General features: G+C 49.6%; 1 protein-coding gene across 1 annotated transcript in view; it reads right to left on the bottom strand.

The window, feature by feature from the left end:
• Nucleotides 1–23,276, bottom strand: part of LOC132819905 (sprouty-related, EVH1 domain-containing protein 2-like) — a 103,510-nt gene that overhangs the window by 79,469 nt on the left and 765 nt on the right. The window lies entirely within an intron of this gene.

Genomic DNA, 23,276 nt, shown 5'->3' with positions numbered 1-23,276 from the left:
AGTGAAGAAGGCGTTTGGTATGCTTTCCTCTATTGGCGACAGTATTGAGTGCAGGAGTTGGGAGGTCATGTTGCGGCTGTACAGGACATTGGTTAGGCCACTGTTGGAATATTGCGTGCAATTCTGGTCTCCTTCCTATTGGAAAGATGTTGTGAAACTTGAAAGGGTTCAGAGAAGATTTACAAGGATGTTGCCAGGGTTGGAGGATCTGAGCTACAGGGAGAGGCTGAATAGGCTGGGGCTGTTTTCCCTGGAGTGTCGGAGGCTGAGGGGTGACCTTATAGAGGTTTACAAAATTATGAGGGGCATGGATAGGATAAATAGACAAAGTCTTTTCCCTGGGGTCGGGGAGTCCAGAACTAGAGGTCATAGGTTTAGGGTGAGAGGGGAAAGAGATAAAAGAGACCGAAGGGGCAACTTTTTCACACAGAGGGTGGTACGTGTATGGAATGAGCTGCCAGATGGTGTGGTGGAGGCTGGTACATTTAAAAAGACATCTGGAAGGTTTTGGAGGGATATGGGCCGGGTGCTGGCAGGTGGGACTAGATTGGGTTGGGATATCTGGTTGGCATGGACAGGTTGGACCGAAGGGTCTGTTTCTGTGCTGTACCTCTCTATGACTCTATAACTGTACGATTAAACCTGTCTTGAAAAGAGTTGGAAAAAGAATGGGAGAGCCAGTCTAATTCCATATGCTCAGCTCAATGGGAGTATCCAGTGATTTGTAGACACCGTCATCCACAAGCCCAGGGCTCTCTTCACCCTGCCCAATGCAGCGGAGAGGCAACATGACCCCTCAGCAACAGAAACCACTTTACCCCTCCCCCTACTCATTACTGTATACAACCCCCTCCCTCACCTCTCTCAGTCTACCCCCTACTCTCACACTTTCCCATTCCATCTCTCACTGCCCACACCCTTCCACTCACAAATCAACCCCCCCCCCACCACACACACACAAAGGGTTAACTTTCCCTCTGACACGAGGTACTCAAGTGGGGTCACACTTGGGATGCAAATGTGTTGCTGGAAAAGCGCAGCAGGTCAGGCAGCATCCAAGGAACAGGAAATTCGACATTTCGGACATGCCTGAAACGTCAATTCTCCTGCTCCTTGGATGCCGCCTGACCTGCTGCATTTTTCCAGCAACATATTTTCAGCTCTGATCTCCAGCATCTGCAGTCCTCACTTTCTCCTCACACTTGGGATGCCTCAAACTGGCATCAGAGGCGAACCTTAAAAAGGGGTTAGGAGTCTCAAGGGCCAGTTCCAATGTCCCCACCATCACAGAGAATAAGGCCCTCTGCATTACACAGGCCAGACTTTGACAACCTGCTGAGTTTGGATTTGTACTTCCCACGAACAGTGGGACTGCTGGGGGCCAATGAGTTACGAGACCGAGACAACTCTCGGGCAGATTCTAAGACAGCTCAAAAGACCACATCAATTTAGCAGCGAGCAGTTTACGATGACAGGTTAAAAGCCCCACCGAAGACAGACTGGCACCAGGCTTATTTTTAACATCACTGCTCTTCCCCTGTGCAGCGGTACTCACTGGACAGAAGCTGCTTCCACCTTGCACCACTGCAGCCAGCATCACTTCAAAATGGACAGGGAGCAGAGAGAGAGAGAACCAGAACACAGGCCTTTCCCAGGGAATCCCTGATGTGACAGAGGGGTGGGGAAAAAAACTACCTCCTAGTCATCTGGGGTGGGACAGAGTATCTTAAAAAAAAGGAGCTGATCTCTCAGGAGAGAAATCAACAAACATTTTCACACAGAAAAAGCAAACAAGAAGTCTGGAACTCTCCTGCAAATGACAAATACAACATCAACTGTCTGCGGGAAATAAGGGGTTGATGGATTTGTTTTACTGGTATTGAGAGATATGGAGAAAAGGCAACACTAGAAGTGTCAGCAGAAAGAACAGATTTGAAGGGCTGAATGGCCTGGTCCTGTCCCCATTGTTTGGATACAATGAAATGGAGAAAACTGCTGTGTCGAATCAAATTTAAATGGCGCCAGAAGGTGGGAAGGTGACCCCTTTATAGTTAAACAAGATGCTTCAATGCTGGGGGAGAACGCTGCATAAAGACCTCACGGCAGATGCACAGGCCACTCCCTCAGACACAAGGAGAGAGGTACCAAAGCAGGGCAGGCTGGGGGCTCATCTGGATGGGACATGCACCAGAATACATGACTGATTACAAACCGATCACCCTCAGATTACTTCAGTGGCCAGGGCTTGTGTTTGAGCTCCAGCACGTGAATAACACCGAGTGTTTGTTTCAAGTCTCCAGCACACGTAAAGTGCTGGAGAAACTCAGCAGGTCTGGCAGCATCTGTAGAGAGAGGAACTGTATTAATGTTTCAGGACATTTGAGGACCTTGTCTCTCTGTTCACCAGCCCAGCTGAATAACTGCAGCACCGTGCGCGCGCCTGTGCGGCTGGTGTTTTGGATCCACGTATGTACTTGCTTTACAGACAGCTTCCTACCTCCACCAGCCATTTCAGAAAGTAGCACTCTCACTGATGGGCACAGTTTCAGGTTCGAATCCCACTCAGAGACTGAAGTGCACACATCGAGCCTAAACTTGCAGTGAAGCAGTGAGGGAGTGTCTCTGATAAATTTTGTTTTAAAGATAGCCATTAAATGGGGCAGTCATGTGTGGATATAAAAGATCCCACAGTACAATTCCGAAGGAGAGTAGGGAAGAGCTCCTAGTTCCCTGGGCACTACATCTCCTTCAACCAAGATCACACACAAACTGGAAGTATCACCCAGCCACCACCAGACTGCTGTCTGTGGGAGCATATTGTGGACAAGCTGGCTACCTCACTTCCTCCTTCAGCCACAGTCTCTGTGAATGGCAAAGCAGACTCAATGGGCTGAATGGTCTATTTCTGCTCCGATGTCTTCTGGTCTTATGATAACAGTGACTACACTGTAACGTTTCATCATTAGCTATAGAGCACTTTGGGACATCCAGTGGTGGTGAAAGATGCCAAATAACTGCAAGGCTTTTTTTAACGACAACATTCAGCAGCACACCTGATACTAACATTCTCTCCTCTTTCACACAACCAAGAATCCAAAAAGTCAACTCCACCACTCCTTTAACAGTTGCTCTTCAACAGCCATGACACGATCCTATTGCATCGAAATGACCAGAATACTCAACAGGTGGAGAGCTCCACTTTCGAAATTCCAAAGCACCTGGTGATTATTCTTTAAAATCTAACCACTGAACTCTCCTGACCACACAAGCCATACCAGAGCCTTCATCTGCCTTGCTTGGAGACAGACTCACTCTCCCATCAACCAGCCACGCTCATTGTATAAAGCAGCCTGAGCCTATTGGCAAGGACAAAGAGAAAGCCCAGTTAGACGTCAGGAATGTAACCCACAAATACAGAGTACACCACACATACAAATGTAAACTGGCTTGTCTCTACCTTGGATTACGAAGGTTTATTTATAGATGATTAACTAATCAAGTCAACAACAAACAGGAGGTGAAAACATCCATTTACAATTGTCACTCCAACCTCAATGTTGGCAGTGTATTGGGAAAGGAAATGATTTAAGGATTAGTGATAGTCAGCTGAATCCCCTCATACCATGACTCTCTCAGGGCTGTAATTGCGAAGAAATGTATTGAAACTGACTAAGACTTGAGCAAGTCGAAAAAATCTGAAGGCCCAACAGTCTTTCTAGTACATTCCATAGGCCCCTGTTCACGAGGGGAAAGAAAAACAAGACCTTTTCGAAACTATTTTGACATTTTGCTACAGGCATAAAGTAGTTTCCTATGAACTTAGATTACTAAATTAACAACATGACTCCAAAACGCATTATCTTGTGACTCGAGAGATTGGAACCTTTGGCAAATTTTCTTGCCTTCACCCTCTGAATAAAGATGCCAGGTTCCAAATGAATGAAATAATTTGTTGAGGGGGAAGAGGATGTTACAAGAATTAAACAAATCTTGTTGTTATGACTGTCTGCACAATTCCTGATCACCAAGTACAAAAAGACAGAATGATTCACAAATGCATGGCCAAGATAATTTTGTGTAAATTCACTTGTAAAATTATCGCATTGAAATGCTCTGCTGTCCCTCTCTCTAAAAGGCAGGCTGAGGGAATCCAAGCTGCACTTTCATGCTGCTCTTTAGAACCTGCCTTGCAGTCAAAAATAAAACGCAACTCCTTAGGGATACCAGTCGGACAGCCTCAGAGAACAAAGAGATCGACAGATATTTCACGTCAAGCCTCAAGAAGCTGCCCATCAGGAGAAACACCGTCTTGAACTACTTTTAAAAAGCCACCTGCTGTAACACAAAGGGAGACAGATTCAAATAAAGGGGAGACAGATTCAAATAAAGGGGAGACAGATTCAAATAAAGGAGGGACAGATTAAACTGCCCAAACCCTGCAGTACGAATATGGAGCAGGTTGACAAAAATAACTGCACACAAACAAAAATATAATGTTGGGCTTGGGGGGGGGGGGGGTTAACAATGAATTAAACATTTGGACAAGGAAAGGATTTTAGCTTTCTCCTTGGTGTACTGAGTGATTGATGGATTAAACCAGATCACGAGGGCATCTTCCAAAATAATAAATTCAATATTTCTCAAAATTAAAAATTCATTCAGTCGAAAAAAGGATAATTGAGATACTTCATTGATTTTAGTCAGTCTTATCTAAGGCAGAATCAGACCACAACTTTCAGATGTATTTTAAATTCCTCCTGTACTTTTTAAGCATTATTGAAGAACAGCTTATTCTGTTACACAGCCCTCCCTCTGATTGGTGGGTTTTCACCTTTCTCCAACTAAACAAACATTTACTCTTTAACACCCCCTACCCACCTACACACCCCCCCACAACCCCAACTATACCCCCCACTCACACACCCCTCCCACATACACACAAACACACCTCCCACGCATTCCCCACACCCCCCCCCACACACCCGCCTCTCCCATACACACACCCACCCCACACACACACACACACACCCACACACACACACCCACCCCACACACACCCACACACACCCACACCCACCCCACACACACACCTACCTACCCCCCCCACACACACCCACCTACCCCCCCCACACACACCCACCTAACCCCCCACACACCCACCCACCCCTCCCTCCCCCCACACACCCACCCACCCCTCCCTCCCCCCCCACACCCACCCACCCCTCCCCCCCCACACACACCCTCCCACCCCACACACACACCCCTCCCCCACACACACACACCCCTCCCCCCCCACACACACACCCCTCCCCCACCCACACACACACCCCCCCCACCCACACACACACCCCCCCCACACACACACACCCCTCCCCCACCCACCCCTCCCCCACCCACACACCCACCCCTCCCCCACCCACCCCTCCCCCACCCACACACCCACCCCTCCCCCACCCACACACACACCCCTACCCCCCCCACACACATACACACCCCTACCCCCCCACACACATACACACCCCTACCCCCCCACACACACACACCCCTACCCCCCACACACATACACACCCCTACCCCCCACACACATACACACCCCTACCCCCCCCACACACACACCCCTACCCCCCACACACACACCCCTACCCCCCACACACACACACACCCCTACCCCCCACACACATACACACCCCTACCCCCACACACATACAGTCTCCCCTAACCCCCCCACACACATACACACCCCTACCCCCCACAGACATACACACCCCTACCCCCCACACACATACACACCCCTACCCCCCACAGACATACATACACGCACCCTCACACACCCCACCCTCACCCACCCCTCCCATACCCACACACCCCACCCACACACACCCCTCCTCCACCCACACCCCCACACACACACCCCTCCCACGCCCACACATCCACCCACATCCCTCCCACACCCACATCCCTCCCTCACCCACACCCCACCCACACCCACAACCCTCCCACATCCCTCCCACACCCACACACCCCTCCCACATCCCTCCCACACACACACACCCCTCCCACATCCCTCCCACACCCCTCCCACATCCCTCCCACACACACACACCCCTCCCACATCCCTCCCACACACACACACCCCTCCCACACCCACACCCACCCCTCCCACACCCACACCCACCCCTCCCACACCCACACATCCACCCACACCCCTCCCTCACCCACACCCACACCCACACCCCTCCCACACCCACACATCCACCCACATCCCTCCCACACCCCTCCCACACCCACCCACCCCTCCCACACCCACACCCCCCTCCCACACCCACACCCCCCTCCCACACCCCCCTCCCACACCCACACCCCCCTCCCACACCCCCCTCCCACACCCACACCCACACCCCCCTCCCACACCCACACCCCCTCCCACACCCACACCCACACCCCCCTCCCACACCCACACACCCCACACCCACACCCACACACCCCTCCCACACCCACACCCCCACACCCACACCCCCACACCCCTCCCACACCCACACACCCCTCCCACACCCACACACCCCACCCACACCCACACACCCCACACCACACCCACACACCCCACCCACACCCACACCCCACACCCCCCACACCCACACCCACCCACCCCCCCCCCCACACCCACACACCCACCACACACACACCCCCCCCCCCACACCCACACACCCACCACACCCACCACACACCCACACACCCCTCCCACACCCACACACCCCTCCCACACCCACACACCCCTCCCACACCCACTCCCACACCCCCCACCCACTCCCACACCCCCCACCCACTCCCACACCCCACACCCACACCCACACACCCCTCCACACCCACACCCCCACACCCCTCCCACACCCACACACCCCTCCCACACCCACACACCCCACCCACACCCACACACCCCACCCACACCCACACACCCCACCCACACCCACACACCCCACCCACACCCCACCCACACCCACACACCCCTCCCACACCCACACACCCCCACACCCCACCCACCCACACCCACACACCCCTCCCACACCCACACACCCCACACCCCCCACCCACTCCCACACCCCCCACCCACACCCACACACCCCCCACCCACACCCCCCTCCCACACCCACACCCACACACCCCTCCCACACCCACACACCCCTCCCACACCCACACACCCCTCCCACACCCACACACCCCCCCCACACCCCCCCCACACCCACACACCCCCACACCCCCACACCCCTCCCACACCCACACCCCCTCCCACACCCACACACCCCACACCCCCCTCCCACACACCCCACACCCCCCTCCCACACCTCCCACACCCCCCTCCCACACCCCCCTCCCCACACCCCCCTCCCACACCCACACCCCTCCCACACCCACACCCACACCCCTCCCACACCCACACTCCCCTCCCACACCCACACCCACACCCCCCTCCCACACCCACACCCCCCTCCCACACCCACACCCCCCTCCCACACCCCCCTCCCACACCCACACCCCCCTCCCACACCCCCCTCCCACACCCCCCTCCCACACCCACACCCACACCCCCCTCCCACACCCACACCCACACCCACACCCCCCTCCCACACCCACACCCCCCTCCCACACCCACACCCACACCCACACCCCCCTCCCACACCCACACCCCCCTCCCACACCCACACCCACACCCCCCTCCCACACCCACACCCACACCCCCCTCCCACACCCACACCCACACCCCCCTCCCACACCCACACCCCCCCTCCCACACCCACACCCACACCCCCCTCCCACACCCACACCCACACCCCCCTCCCACACCCACACCCACACCCCCCTCCCACACCCACACCCACACCCCCCTCCCACACCCACACCCACACCCCCCTCCCACACCACACATACTTACACACCCCCCCCCCCCCCCAATAAACACCCTCTACACGCGCCCAAATGTGCCCCCCACCCCCCCACAGTCAGTCATGGAAACTCTGCTCCTAAGGCTCAAGTTAATGTTTTGTCAGGACAAGAATGATTAACAGAAACCAACAATAAACCCTCTTACATTTTGTTTAGTTGGGTTCAGCAATTGCTCTGCAGTGGGAATATGCAGTTTAACATCCCAGTTGTTATAGGGGTAGGTAGGTTAGGTCATTGTGGTGTTAATTCCTGACTGGGATTGGAGGTTGCAAGGTGTTGAAAATGCCCTTTATATGAGCCCCATCATTTCAAATAAGGGCCAAGCAATTGTCTGTTGCGTTTGCAGGGTTTGGTGATATTTAGAAGCACGGACATTACGTTGAATGCAGAGAAGAAAATGAGAAAGGATTACCAGTTCCCAGACTAGAGCAATACTGATGGAGGCCGTTCAGCCCAGCCTGCCCTTGGGGCCCTTCCAAACAGTCACTTTGTTACTTCCACATTCTCTCTTTCCCCATCACCAGGCAATTTTGTTTTTAAGAAATACCAGTGTGGCAAATGTTGCAAAGATTTACTGTTCAATCTTTATTACGGGAATATAGTTAATACCAATTTCCCTTCATTCCGATCTCATAATTGTGGAGTTGATCATCCCATTAGACAACTTGGGAGAAAAGCAAAATGAGACACAATTTAAGGGACAAAATATCAAATCCAGCGATGTCTTTTCTGAGCAACCTATTTACCCATATTTTCACACTGTGTGGTCGTTAAGAAACTCATTACAAAATCATTTCAATCAGCGAGAAATCTGTACTTTCATACCTTGTCAGAAAATCAAAGACACCGTGTGCATGTGGAAGGCTGAGAAAAAGGAGAGGAATTGCAAGCCAAGTTTCTCAAGGTGGAAAATTAATTACATTTTGCATGACCTCTGCCTTTTGCCTCCTGCAAACTTCCCAAAAACCTCAAACCACGCTGGTGGATCAGTGATGAATCTTTTCAGTGAGCACAGTACAGTGCCCCAGCCTTAACACTGCCGTTGATCATTCTGAATCCTCACGACAGCTCCCTGATGTTTGTCAAGGCTCAGAATTGGGAACTGGAAAGCACTGTGCAGATATCAGAGGAACAGTTCCCACCCTTGGTGCTTAACCAGCTGTGTCCCTCAGTCTCGGGCTCACTTTACAAGTTCACATTTCTCTGAGCCTTTCAGCTACTCGTCAAAGGTGGGGAAGGGGAAGGAAGCCTGGAGTCACCCTTGCCCTCCGTGTAACTGCCTAACAGCTGGCAGGATGGAGTCTGCACTAACTGCAGCCAAGTGCCAGCCTCACTCACAGCCTGATCAATTGTGAAATCACTACACTTCCACAGGACTGCTCTCTTGTTACAGAGGGTGGTTTAACCTGAGGGTGACCACAGCTCAGAGGAAGGGAGAGGAGAGAGCCCTTGATGGGAACCTGGGCTGGTGTGGAAACTGAACTCATGCTGTTGGTGTCACTCTCTGTCACAAACCGGCCATCTAGCACATTAGCCAAAACAGAATATGCCTGAAAATTCACCTCACTTGACAATGAACAAGTGTTTCAAAATGGACAAAGATGATTTTGCAAAAGGAATTTGACCTGCCTACGAATCACTGGTTAAATCTCATCTTTGATCAGTTACTCAATAGTGCAAAAGATGATTCCAATTTACTTATTCATCATTCCAAGCAGTTAACAATACGACAGCCAAGCAGTTACAGTATGAACTGAGTGTGGTGTGGGTGACTGTATTTCTGCTGCTGACCTAACTCGTGCTGTGTTTACATTTGAACAGCTATGAGGGATTGTAGGCGTTGACACAGCACAGTTTTATTGTGGAATTATTACAGAAGTAACCATCGTTGACCAGAGAATTCACCTGCTGACACCCGGTGCACAGACAAACGCTGCAGAGGTGTTGAAGTTTGAGCTTAAAAGTCAGAGTTCATCAGGTCACCTGTGCAACTCACAGGAAACAGTCTGGTGAATCAACAAGAGACCACACATTTCCAACCATTGAGCAACCCCTGAGTGGCCCTGATAAAACAAGGCGGTTCCTGCATTCCAGATAAGAACTCTTACCAAAACCTCTGCCCCCCTGTGAAGCCGAATCAGTATATAGGCAAACTGTTCACCAGGGAGGGACAGCGCACACATAAGAACCCTTACTGTGGTTATGCATTGATCCTAGTCAGGGTTTAGTGTTTGTAAAGAAAACGGACCCAGAGGGCTAGCATCTGTTGGGAGGAGGATGAATGGCCAGTCCACAGACATAAATTGGATCATACATTCTACTGGGATGTACAATAGCTTGGCATGGCAACTGATCTACCCAGGACCATAAGAAACTGCAGGGAGCTGTGAACACAGCCCAGTCCATCAGACAAACAAACCTCCCATTCATTGACTCCATCTCCACTTCTCAGTGCCTTGGGAAGGCGACCAACATCAAAGAGCCCTCCCACCCCGGGTTATACTCTCTCCTAACCTCTGCTTCTGCTGCCTACTAGAGTACGGTGTGGAGGCAGGTTCATGGAGGCAGTCAAGAGGGGCATTGAATGGTTATTCAAGTAGAAATAGTGCTCAGGGTTATAGGGGAAAAGGTGGGAGAGTGGAATGGGGTAATGAGGAGACAGTGAGGACTGCAGATCGGAGTCGAGAGTGTGGTGCTGGGAAAGTACAGCCGGTCAGGCAGCATCCGAGGAGCAGGAGAGTTGACGTTTCGGGTAAAAGCCCCTTATCAGGAGTCTGCTCCTCGGATGCTGCCTGACCTGCTGCGCTTTTCCAGCACTAGACTCTCGAAGAGGTAACAAGGCTTACTTGAGGAGCTGGTGCAGATAAACCGGACTGAAAGTTTTCATTCTACACTGTAACAATCCTGTCATTCTGAAAACCATTTTCCTGCATTATCCCAGTATTCCTTGTTGTTTTTGTTCTATACCAGCGGGTCTCATACTGATGCAGAAAGGGTACTTTCACTGTACGTGGGAACACAGTCCATGGTCTCTCAAAACGGCTAGTCCATCAACTTCAGAGCAGAAACTAGAATCACTCAATCCTGTAGTGAGAAAATCCTCACTTGCGCCTCAGTACAGTTTCTCCAATATATTGCTCCTGATGTTGAATTTTGATTAATATTATCAGAGTTGTCATTTCTAAGCCATCTGCACTCCTGCTCCAATGACAATCTGTCACAGGAGTAACAGCTTGCAATCTTTATCTCCCTCTTTAATCTATACATTATATATACAGATTCAGAACAACAAAATCTTGCAGCATTGACTACTCTCCTTCACCCCACAAGAAATCTGTTCTCTGTTAAATCCCCGGTTGAATAGATAGTGGAGTGGGAACCAAATGGAGAACTTTAGGAAAAGGGATCTGAGAGTCTGGTGTTTAAACATCAGGGGACTGCACACAAATCAGGGCTCGCTTATCGGAATGTGGAACTGTGCCATCAGGGTCTGTGCCCGAGGACTGTTTAACTGGAGGGATGGGGTAAATTAAAACTAGAACAGTTATCCTCAACACAGTACACAACACAAAGCAAGTTAGGGCCCATTGATTGTCACTGCCCACTGCCAGCTCTCTGCAAAAAAGCAGTTCAGCTTGCCTCACTCTCCCACCCCCCTCACCCCGTGTCAGCCTGCCCCACTCCCCCCCGGTTCCCTCGCACTGTTCTGCAAAGTCATTTCCCTTCTGATATTTATCAGTTTTTCCACTGAAAGTGCTGATCAAATCTTCCACCGCAATTTCTCCAGTATCTGAGCTCCCAACCTCCTCCTCCCCAATCTCAAAACTGGCTTGCCAAAGTGTGTGTGCGTGTGCATAGTATAAGTTTGCCCCCTCTCGCTCCTCCCCCCTCCCAAATGCCTCAAAAGTGGAGATTTGGAAACCTCCACCAAAGCCTCCTCTCGAACGCTCTGTGCTTAGACGGTGTAATAGCAGTCTCTCCAAGCTGTGAGAGGGGGTGATGTTCCTCCTCCCCAGATCCATCTGCCTGTATTGTTAACCCAGCGGCCCCAATGATGCGATGCTCTAGATCAGACCCCACAGCTGGCTTGGAGACATTTTGCCAGACATCACTTACTGTTGTACTCAGAGTTCAGAATCCCAAAATTTTATTTCAAAAATATATTTTATTCATTAAAAAAAATTGTGATGCATACAAATACTCACAATGCAGTTCAGTCCTTAAAGTATCATTCCCAAGGAAAGAAACAAACATTGGAGTTTGACTCTATTTAAACAAACCAAAGGCATCTCCTGCAGAAAGACGACGACATTTACATACATGAGGCACTAGGAGGGTCTAATAACTGAACGGACTCCCATTTCCCTTCAGCAGGAAGCCCTCAGATGGTGGTCTTTCCCCACTGGGCCTTAGCAGCAGCTGCCCCAAGACTTTAGTACGTCCCTCAGCACGTGGTCCTGCACCTTGGGATGTGCCAGTCTGTAACACACACAGTCAGGGTCAGGTCCTTGCCCTGGAAGACCAGAGGTTTCAGGGCAGACCAAAGTGCATCTTTCAGTGCCTGATGGTCCTCCAGGTGCAGGCGATGCCCAGGATCCCTTACACCTGAGCTGCTGCTTGATCAGTCTGCCCTGACACCATCAACTATTTGTGCAAATATACCACCCCCCCCCACCCCAGATCCTCCATCACCTGCATCCTCTTTGCTTTGCATTACCCCCAGCCCCATTCTTCCAAGGAATGCTGAGGGGGGAGAGAGTTTAAGGAGAAAGTGAGGACTGTAGATGTGGAGATCAGAGCTGAAAATGTGTTGCTGGAAAAGCGCAGCAGGTCAGGCATCATCCAAGGAGCAGGAGAAGAGTTTAACTTCAAGGAGAGAGTTGAACTCAGCATGAAGAAGCTGGGTATTAAACTGATTAACCATACACAAAATAGAGCCTCTTGTCACAGTTTAAAACCAGGGATACCATACCCAAACATGGAAATTAATTGGCAGCTCTCCCTGCTAGAAGCTTAAAAAGGTATGGAAATTAAAACAGCTAGATTAGTCCAAAACATGCAACCCCACTTTGGGGAATGTACCCCCACTTTGGGGAATGTACCCCCACTTTGGGGAATGTATCCCCACTTGATATTTCCAAAGTACTTCTTGGTTATAAAGGTGCCTGGAGAAAGTGAGGACTGCAGATGCTGGAGATCAGAGCTGAAAATGTGTTGCTGGAAAAGCGCAGCAGGTCAGGCAGCATCCAAGGAACAGGAGAGTCGACGTTTCAGGCATGAGGCTCATACCCAAAACGTCGACTCTCCTGTTCCTTGGATGCTGCCTGACCTGCTGCGCTTTTCCAGCAACACATATTCAGCTATAAAGCTGCCTGGCCATGAAGGAAATACACACCTTACTCTCAGGAATGCAAAGGAGGAAATTTGCATGCTGTTATCTGTTAAACAAAAGACAGACCTGCAGCAAGGAGGTAACTTAATCCCTTTCTGGGACAGATAGCTGCTGTTGTTGTGAAAACATTGCAGGAAGGACCCTTCACCAAAACAAGTGCAAATCCACAGTACGGAGAATGGGAGTTGGAACATCATGTCACTGCTATACAGGACATGTTTCCAGCTCACTGCCTTTATTCCTGATGAAGGGCTTTTGCCCGAAACGTCGATTTCACTGCTCGTTGGATGCTGCCTGAACTGCTGTGCTCTTCCAGCACCACTGATCCAGAATCTGGTTTCCAGCATCTGCAGTCATTGTTGTTACCTCTAGGACATTGGTAAGGCCACATCTGAAGAACTGCATATAATCCGGGCCACCCTGCCTGAGGCAGGACATCACCAAACTGGAGAAGGTGCAAACATGATTTAGAAGCATGTCACCGAGGCTGAAGGGTTTGAGTTATAAGGAGGGGCTGGATAGCTTGGACTTTATTCCCTGGAGCGTCAGAGGCTGAGGGTTTATAAAATCACAAGAGGCATGGATAGGGTGAATAACCAAGGACTTTGCCCTTTTGGGGAGGGGAGATGGGATTCTAGATCTACAGGGCACAGGTGAGAGGGGAAAGATTTAAAAAGGACCTAAAGGGCAGCTTTTTTTTTTTACAGAGGATGGCGTGTATGGAATGAGCTGCCAGAGAAAGTGGAGGAGGCTGGTACAATTACAACATTTAAAAAAAACATTTGGATAGGAAAGGTTTAGAGGGATATAGGCCAAACACAGGCAAATGGGACTAGTTCAGTTTAGGATTTCTGGTGAGCATGGGCCAAAGGGTCTGTTTCTGTGCTGTATAACTCAACAACACTTAACTACTAGGTGAGGTCTTTGCCGGAATCCTTCAGTTCTGAACTTCACACACCCAATTAAAAATAAAAGCAGAACACGCTCAGCTAACCACTGCTGCTCAACACCCTGTTCTGTACAAGAGGACAATTTGGGCTATATAGATCTATATTATTTCATCTTTCCTTCACAGCAGCTCTCTTACAGGCTCTGCTCTGTTCTCAGCAGCCCCCTCTCAGAGTGGCCATTCTTCATGCGAGACTCTCATGCTGATCATCTAAAATGCATTAGAGCAAAATCCCTCACTCAGCACCCACCCCGGCCCTACACCTCAGCAGGAGGTTGGAGTTATTGAGAGAGCTATAGGAGACCTTGCTGGACTGTTCCTTTCTGCTGTTCAGAAGCATGGTGGCTAGTTGCTATCCCAACCACATCCTAGAGTATCACTGCAGACCATTCAGGTCTGTGCACCTCTCGGAGGGTGAGCCAATTAGTCCCAATTTCCTGGCTCTTTCCCCATAGCCTTGATAGATTTCCCTCCCAGTATTTATCCAACTCACTTTCGGAAGTTCCTCACTTCCACTGGCTTATCAGGGCAGTGTGTTCTAGGTTATAACCACTTACAGCATCCAATAAATCCTCCCTCCCCTGCTGCATTTGCCGATGACCATAAACTGGTCAGCCCTCTGTGAACGGTGAGGGCCAACAGCTAAGGCTGCAAACTGTCCATGGAGCTTTCTGCTCTCTCAGTACAACACAGTTACCCCCCTCCCCCACCCCACCCCCAAACACCAGGGGACAAACCCCTTCATTTAAGAGAGGTGAATACTGGCTGTCAGCACCACGGTGCTTTCACCTTCATAACTTCTGACAGGAACACTGAAGTTACAGATGGTGTAGTGGTAATGTCATTGGACTAGTAAACTACAGGGAGAAAGTGAGGTCTGCAGATGCTGGAGATCAGAGCTGAAAATGTGTTGCTGGAAAAGCGCAGGTCAGGCAGCATCCAAGGAACAGGAAATTCGACGTTTCGGGCATAAGTCCTTCATCAGGAATCGGGAATCCTGATGAAGGGCTTATGCCCGAAACATCGAATTTCCTGTTCCTTGGATGCTGCCTGACCTGCTGCGCTTTTCCAGCAACGCATTTTCAGTAGTAAACTACAGGCCAGCTTAGTGTTCAATGGACCGGAGTTCAACTCCCATCACAACTACTGGTGGAATTTAAATTCAGTTAATAAAATCTGTGATTGAAAGCTAGTCCCTATAATGATCACCATGAAACGATCAATTGTTGTAAACACCTGGATCACTGATGCCCTTTAGGGAAGGAAATCTGCCATCCTTACCCCGGCCTGGCCTACATGTGATGCCAGATCCACACCAACACAGTTGACTCCTAACTGCTCTCTGAAATAGTTGACCAAGGTTCAAGGGCAATTAGGGGTGGGGCAATGAGTGAAGCCTAAACTCCAGGAGAGAATAAAGAAACACTGATCTCCATTTTTTATTAAGAATCAGACAAGTGCAGATGGTGAAGCAAGATCGAAGGCATCGGAACAATTTGTTTGACATTATATAATCTTTTTAAAAAGAAATCTGGCCATTCCTAGTGAATGCCGGTGCCTGTAATAAACCATGGAACCTGTTAAGTGTGGGACGTACGGCTGAACGCAGCCTGAGCTTATTCCTGAGACACCTTGGGGGTTTAATCAGCAACAGCAGCCCCCACATTCTGCCCCCCACAACCTGTTTTACTGCCTACAGACACAGTATGAAGCACACGTACACACATTCAACCAGGGAACTGCTAACCTGTGAACAAAGCAGCACCATTTAACCTGCCCAAATCAATAGGAATGTTAAGTGATGGATTCTCGCTATAAGCGAGGAGTCTCACAGCAAGCCAAATTTTCTTTCATAACAAGATTCATGTTTTTGTGCACTCTACAAACTAAATCTCACACACATGAAGAACTGATGATGCATTGTATGAACTACAGACCCTTCCATTCACAACACGTTAAGCAGGAAAAAAATCCCGCAGAAATGGCAGCTTTGGGGAAAGCTATATGCAGTAACTTTAGGAGGAAAGGAAATTTGAACTGCTCCTTAGTCATCCCCCCACCTCATTACATACTGAATCGACCATGAGGATGGAGGATAATCACCAAACTGTGGAGTGTTTTAAAAACCCTCACCCATTTCAAAACTGGAACACTTACAACACTACATTCCACTCTATTTACACAAAAGATATTTGCAACACACATAAAGCAGCTGAACAGAGTGTAATGTAATCATTTCAGCTTGGACATTTGGACACAGGTCTTTGCTACCACCACAAACCCCGTTACACTCAATAGTTACAAATTTTAGAGTAAAAAGTGAGGTCTGCAGATGCTGGGGATCAGAGCTGAAATTGTGTTGCTGGAAAAGCGCAGCAGGTCAGGCAGCATCCAAGGAACAGGAGATTCGACATTTCGGGCCTTCCTGATGAAGGGCTCTGGCCCGAAACGACAAATCTCCTGCTCGTTGGATGCTGCCTGACCTGCTGCGCTTTTCCAGCAACACATTTTCAGTTACAAATTTTAACCCATTTGAGATCACACTGTGGGTCAAAGACAAGGAACTGAAAGAATCCAAAAACAATGATCAATAGTAAAGACAGAAAATGCTGGAGAAACTCAGCAGGTCAGGCCATATCTGTGGAGAGAGAAACAAGAGATAAACGTGGAGTCTGATAAGCCTTTGTCAGAATTTGGTAAGATGCAGATTGGAGTTGAAACATTAACTTGCTCTCTGAACAGATTTTTAAAAATCAAGTTCATCCATGGAACCTGGCCCAGCATTTATTGCCCATCCCTAGTTGCCCCTTGAGAAGATGGTGGTGAGCTGCTTCCTTGAACCACTGCAATCCTTGGGTTGTAGGTACATCCATAATGCCCTTTGGGAGGGGCCTCCAGGCTTTTGACCCAGCAACATTGAAGGCACGGCGGTATATTTCCAAGTGGGGACAGTGAGTGGCTTGGAGGGGAACACCACCCACTACAAGTTCCCATGTATCTGCTGCCCGTGTCCTTCTGGATAGACGTGGTCATGGGTTTGGAAGGTGCTGCTTGAGAATCTTTGGTGAATTTCTGTAGTGCATCTTGTAGATATTACACACTGCTGCTACTGAGCGTTGACGAGGGAGGGAGGGGATGTTTGTGGATGTGGTGCCAATCAAGCAAGGGCTGCTTTGTCCCTGGATGGTGTCAAGATTTGAGATGATCGAGCAAACCTTGGCAATTTTCCACATTGCTGGACAATTGACAGCATTGAAGCTGAAGAGCTTGGCGAGAGGTACAGTACGTTCTGGAGCACAAGTCTTCAGTACTTGTGCTGGAACGTTGTCAGGGCCAACAGTCTCTGCAGGAAGCAGTATCTTCCTGATGTTTCCTGATGTCAAGTCAAGTGAGTCGAATTGGCTGAAGACTGGTTTCTTTAACGCTGGGGACCACTGGAGAAGACCGAGATGGATCATCCACTCGGCACTTCTGGCTCAAGATTGCTGCAAAACCTTCAGCCTTTTCTTTTGCCCTGCTGTGCTGGGCTCCTCCATCACTGAGGATGGGGATACTTGTGGAGCCGCCTCCTCCTCCAGTGAGTTGTTTAATTGTCCACTCCTATTCACTACTGGATGTGGCAGGACTGCAGAACTTAGACCTGATCCGCTGGTTGTGGGATGGTTGAGCTCTGTCTATGCTGTTTGCCATGTCAGCTGTCCTGTTTGGTGGCTTCACCAGGTTGACATCTCATCTTCAGGGTATACCCACTGCTGCTCCTGGCATGCCCTCCTGCACTCTCTGTTGCACCAGGGTTGATCCCTTGGCTTGATGGTAATGGTTGAGTGGGGGATATGCTGGGCCACAAGGTTACAGATTGTGCTGGAGTACAGTTCTACTGCTGTTAATGACACACAGTGCCTCATGGATGCCCAGTCCTGAGTTGCTAGATCTGCTCGAAGTCTGTCCCATTGAGCAAGGTGGAGGGTATTCTCAAGTGTGAAGGTGGGACTTTGTCTCCACAAGGACTGTACGGTGATCACGCTTATCGATACTGTCATGGACAGATACATCTACAGCTGGAGGATTGGTAAGGATGAGATCAGGTATGTTTCCCTCACCACCTGCTGCTGACCCAGTCGAGCAGCTAAGTCCTTTAGGACCTGACCAGCTCGATCAGTAACACTGCTGCTGAGTCACTCTTTGTGATGGACATTGAGCCTGAATGATAATCTTATGTCTGGTTCTGGTGCAATTCTTGGCAGTCTGGATAATCAACACTATCAGGTCCCTGCCCTTGACAGTATTCTTCATAATCCAGGTTCCTGGATATTACAGCCTCCCATCAATACTGTCCCCTTCACTGCACTGTGGGCAAACCCATCCATTCAGGGTCAAGTGGAGGTCTGCAACCAAGCCATGGCATCCTTCCTGGGTTGGCAGTCAGCTTCTGAAATTCTAATACAGTGATATCTTTTAATTGCCGCATCCCAAATTACCCTTGAGCTGGGGGATTTGCTGGGTCATTTCAGAGGATAGTCAGGAGTCACTATGTTGCTTTGTGGTCACGTGTAGGTTGGATGAAGAGATCTTCTTCCCTGAGGGACATCAGCAAACCCGGTGAATTTTTACAATAATGGATAATGATTCCATTCACTGAACCAAACAGACTGCAATGTTGAGGATGTTAGCATTCAATGTGCAATGCCACAGGCTTTGTCCAAGGCTCCGTAAATGTTGAATTGTCACATTTCCAGTTCCAGCTGTCTTCCTTTCGGAACAGAACTTGCAAATTTGACTATTTGCATAACGTCAAGCAGGATAAAGAACATCAACGTTTTACAGTAATTTGAAAGTTTGCCTCCAAGCTCTCGCAGTTTGGGGCCATTGAGAGAGATCAAAGGTTTATCATGACCACAGTCAGTGATAAGCTCAGATCAGTCTGATCAGGAACCACCTCCCAATGTTCATCAAAAATACCTTGCAAACACTACATTGGACAAATAGGCAGAAAACTAGCCACAAAATGACATGACCCACTCTCACTAGTATCCTTACATACGGATAAGGAAGGACACCACTCCGACTGGGACAACACACCCATCCTAGGACAAGCCAAACAGAGACACGCACGAGAATTCCTAGAAGCATGGCATTCCAACCAGAACTGTGAGTGAAAAGTGAGGTCTGCAGATGCTGGAGATCAGAGCTGAAAATGTGTTGCTGGTTAAAGCTCAGCAGGTCAGGCAGCATCCAAGGAACAGGAAATTCGACGTTTTGGGCATAAGCCCTTCCTGATGAAGGGCTTATGCCCAAAACATCGAATTTCCTGTTCCTTGGATGCTACCATTCCAGCCAGAACTCTCAACAAACACATAGACTTGGGCCCCATTTATCACCCTCTGAGAAAAAGAACAGGAAATTGCATCACCACAAGAAATGGCATCATCCACCCAAGGAAACCTAAACATATAAATAGAAAGTGGGCCATGCCATCAGTGCTCCATCTGGAAGCTCACTGATGTTACCTAGTATGGTGACGAAATGTCTGAAAATGAACCTTCCAGCTCAGTGAGCAAACCTACATCCAGAACCTCAACCAGAGCTACAAATCTTCTCAAAACACATCCATCGTATTTTCCAATCCTCTGACCCTCCACGATCACTGCTCACTCTGATGGCAGGTTTGTGATGCAGACCAATGTCAACAGCATGGGTTAAACTCTGAGGTTACCATGAAAGACTCTCCTTCTCAAGCTGTGGCATGAGGCATGATGACCCTCAGGTTAAACCATCTCCAGACATGTCACTGTGGGACTACGGCAACTTTACATTAATAATCCAGAGACAATGTTCTGGGGATAGGGGTTCAAACCCCCACCATGGCAGATGACATTTGATTTCAATAGAAATTAATTAAATGTCTAATGGTGACCTCTGGAGGATTCATGCAGTTCACTAACGTCCTTGCAGATGGAAATCTGTCTTTACATGGTCTGGTTGACACGTGACTCCAGACCCACACTGAACTGCCCTCAGCTCAAGGGCAACAGGGGATGTGGACATTCCATGAATAAATAAGAGTCCCACCCACAGCACTAGAGTGTTTTGCACTACCCAATAAGTGAGATTAGATTAGATTACTTACAGTGTGGAAACAGGCCCTTCGGCCCAACAAGTCCACACCGACCCGCCGAAGCGCAACCCACCCATACCCCTACATATACCCCTTACCTAACACTACGGGCAATTTAGCATGGCCAATTCACCTGACCCGCACATCTGAGGACTGTGGGAGGAAACCGGCGCACCCGGAGGAAACCCACGCAGACACAGGGAGAACGTGCAAACTCCACACAGTCAGTCGCCTGAGACGGGAATTGAACCCAGGTCCCTGGCGCTGTGAGGCAGCAATGCTAACCACTGTGCCACCGTGCTGCCCATAAGCTTGGCGGAGATGCCCCCCAACAATCAACCAGATACAATGGAACATCAAGTGGATTATAATGAGTCCAGTGCACCAAGAGCACTGTGAAAACCAATCTGGACATTTCCAACAACAACCCTGCTTTGAGGACTCTATAGTCCACTATCAAAACAGGCCATTCAGCCCAATTGGTCTATACTGGTGAATGGGCTCCATGTGAGCATTATGAATGGGGATGAGCAAACTGCTACAGTTTCCACCTATTAGTCACATTCCAGAGTCTCTCACGGACGGTACAGCAATCCCTCAGTACTGCACGGACGGCTGAAATGTTCACCTTGAGTACCTGTCTATCCTCCAAGTGGATGGAGGATCCTCCAGGCTGTGAAGAGGAGCAGGGAAGCCCTGCCCAGAGTCCTGGCCAAATGTTTATCCCTCAAATCAGACCTAGCAGAGCCGATGAGCTGGTCACTGCTGGTTGTGGCAGCGTGCTGTGTTCAGAGTGGACTGTCGCACTGCTGACATCACAAAGTGACTACATGTTGAAGAAGGTACAGTGAATTGCGATAGCGCCTCTCCAAGCTTCTGTGGTCGTGACACACACCATGGCAAATTCAAAATCCAGGCCTTACAAATGAAGCATAAACACTAGGCTCCAGTCAAAATCACCAGGGGCCTAGCAACACTGCTGCTCCAACACAAAGTGCTTCCCCAAACCACTCTAAAACAGAGCAGTGATGAGTATAACTGACACCACACAAACACACACAAAAAAACTCACTTCCTTTTCTACTCATGACATCTGGATAACATTTGACATTTACTTATTTTTAAACTCAGCTCTGTTCGCTTGTACTGCCCATTGGAGTGGAGATTTGAAAAGGCACCTCCCAGTGCTTTCAGACTGTGCACGCCAGGGTCACGTTTACATCGTATTTATGGTAAAGTAAAGCCACCCAAAACATTTCAAACTCAGTCCAGCGCTGCTTCATTTTTCCACTTCTGTACCATTAGCATTGGACCATCACACCCCCAACAAGGACACTACACTGCGGAGAATTGGATTGGGTCAAAATGGTCACAATGGAGACAGCAGAGAGTTCACTCTGGACCACTTGAGGAATATAAAGCACACCTATAGAATGTCTTTTTCAGAGTATTCAGCCCAGAGAGGGGGTGGGGTGGGGGGGGGGTGGATGCTTTGAGCTTCCAGCCAAGTGCTCAATTCCAACACAAAATGGTCAAACCTGGTAAATGTAAAATGTAGCTTAAAAATTTGTTGCTGGAAAAGCGCAGGTCAGGCAGCATCAAAGGAGCAGGAGAATCGACGTTTTGGGGGCGGAGAGGTGGGGAAGAAGATTGCAGGTCAAGAAGGCGGTGCTGAGTCTGAGGGTTGGGACTGAGATGAGGTGGGGGGAGGGGAAATGAGGAAGCTGGAGAAATCTGCATTCATCCCTTGTGGTTGGAGGTTCCTAGGCAGTCAGTCCTAAATGTAAAAGGTAGACAAGCAAAAATGCCCAGGTATTGGAAGTGGTCTATAATTATATTTTAAGAAAAATTACCTTGGTGTTTTACTTGTGTGGCAGGAAATAGTTTTTCCCTTCTTGCAATTTCAAAATCATCATGGAGATAAACTGCTGCCTCACCAAGTTTTAAAGGAATCAGAGCTGAAAAATGATTGCATATTGATAGACAAGTTTGGGATCTTCTATTATTCACACACAGATAAACAATGTCCACCCCACCCTCTGGGCTGAATACCCTGAAAAAAAACACTCTGCAGGTGTGCTTTATATCCCTGAAGTGACACAGACTGAACTCCCTGCTATCCCCATGCTCCTGTTCTACAAGCAGTATTTTCTCACTCCTCTCCAGCCACTATTAGAGTCTCTCACGGCCATTCAAACAAGAGGTGTCACAAGGAAATGCAGCTCAATTCAAAGCAAATTTTAGGTTCCTTGGCTCAGGACAGCACATGGCAGGTCGAAGGTCACTGAGCAAAATGAGGGGAACTCCCTGAAGGGCTTATGCCCGAAATGTCGACTCTCCTGCTCCTCAAATGCTGCCTGACCTGCTGTGCTTTTCCAGCGCCACTCTCTCGACTCTGATCTCCAGCATCTGCACTCCTCACTTTCTATGAGGGGAACTTGCTGTCTCACAGTGGGATGGAAAACAGTGATCACATTCGGGTCTGTTAGGACTCAACTCCAGAACGTTAGGCAGGGTGGGACGGTTCACTACTGGGAAGTGGGGTTGGGGGGTGGGGGTGGGGGTGGGGGGGGGGGGGGGGGGGGAGGTGGAGTTAAGGAAAGTTCATTGAGGATGGGGGGAGGGCAAGCAGAAGCTACAAAAGCACAGGTGGTCCGAGGAGCAGCAGAGTCGACATTTTGAGCATAAGCCCTTCATCAGGAATGTCACCTGCTGCAGTCCTCACTTTCTCCTGAGGGCAAGGGGGGGGTTCAGTGAGGGGAGGGCGGGCTCAGTCAGGGGAGGGCGAGCTCAGTCAGGGGAGGGGGGAGGGGGGAGAGGGGAGGATGGGAGGAGGGGAGGAGAGAGGGGAGTTCTGTGGGAGGGGGGAGAAGAGTTGGGAG

Source organism: Hemiscyllium ocellatum, chromosome 10, assembly GCF_020745735.1.
Source record: "Hemiscyllium ocellatum isolate sHemOce1 chromosome 10, sHemOce1.pat.X.cur, whole genome shotgun sequence".
Classification (NCBI taxonomy): Eukaryota; Metazoa; Chordata; class Chondrichthyes; order Orectolobiformes; family Hemiscylliidae; genus Hemiscyllium; species Hemiscyllium ocellatum.
Note: the sequence above shows the minus strand (reverse complement) of the source record. Positions and strands in the feature narration are given on the sequence as shown.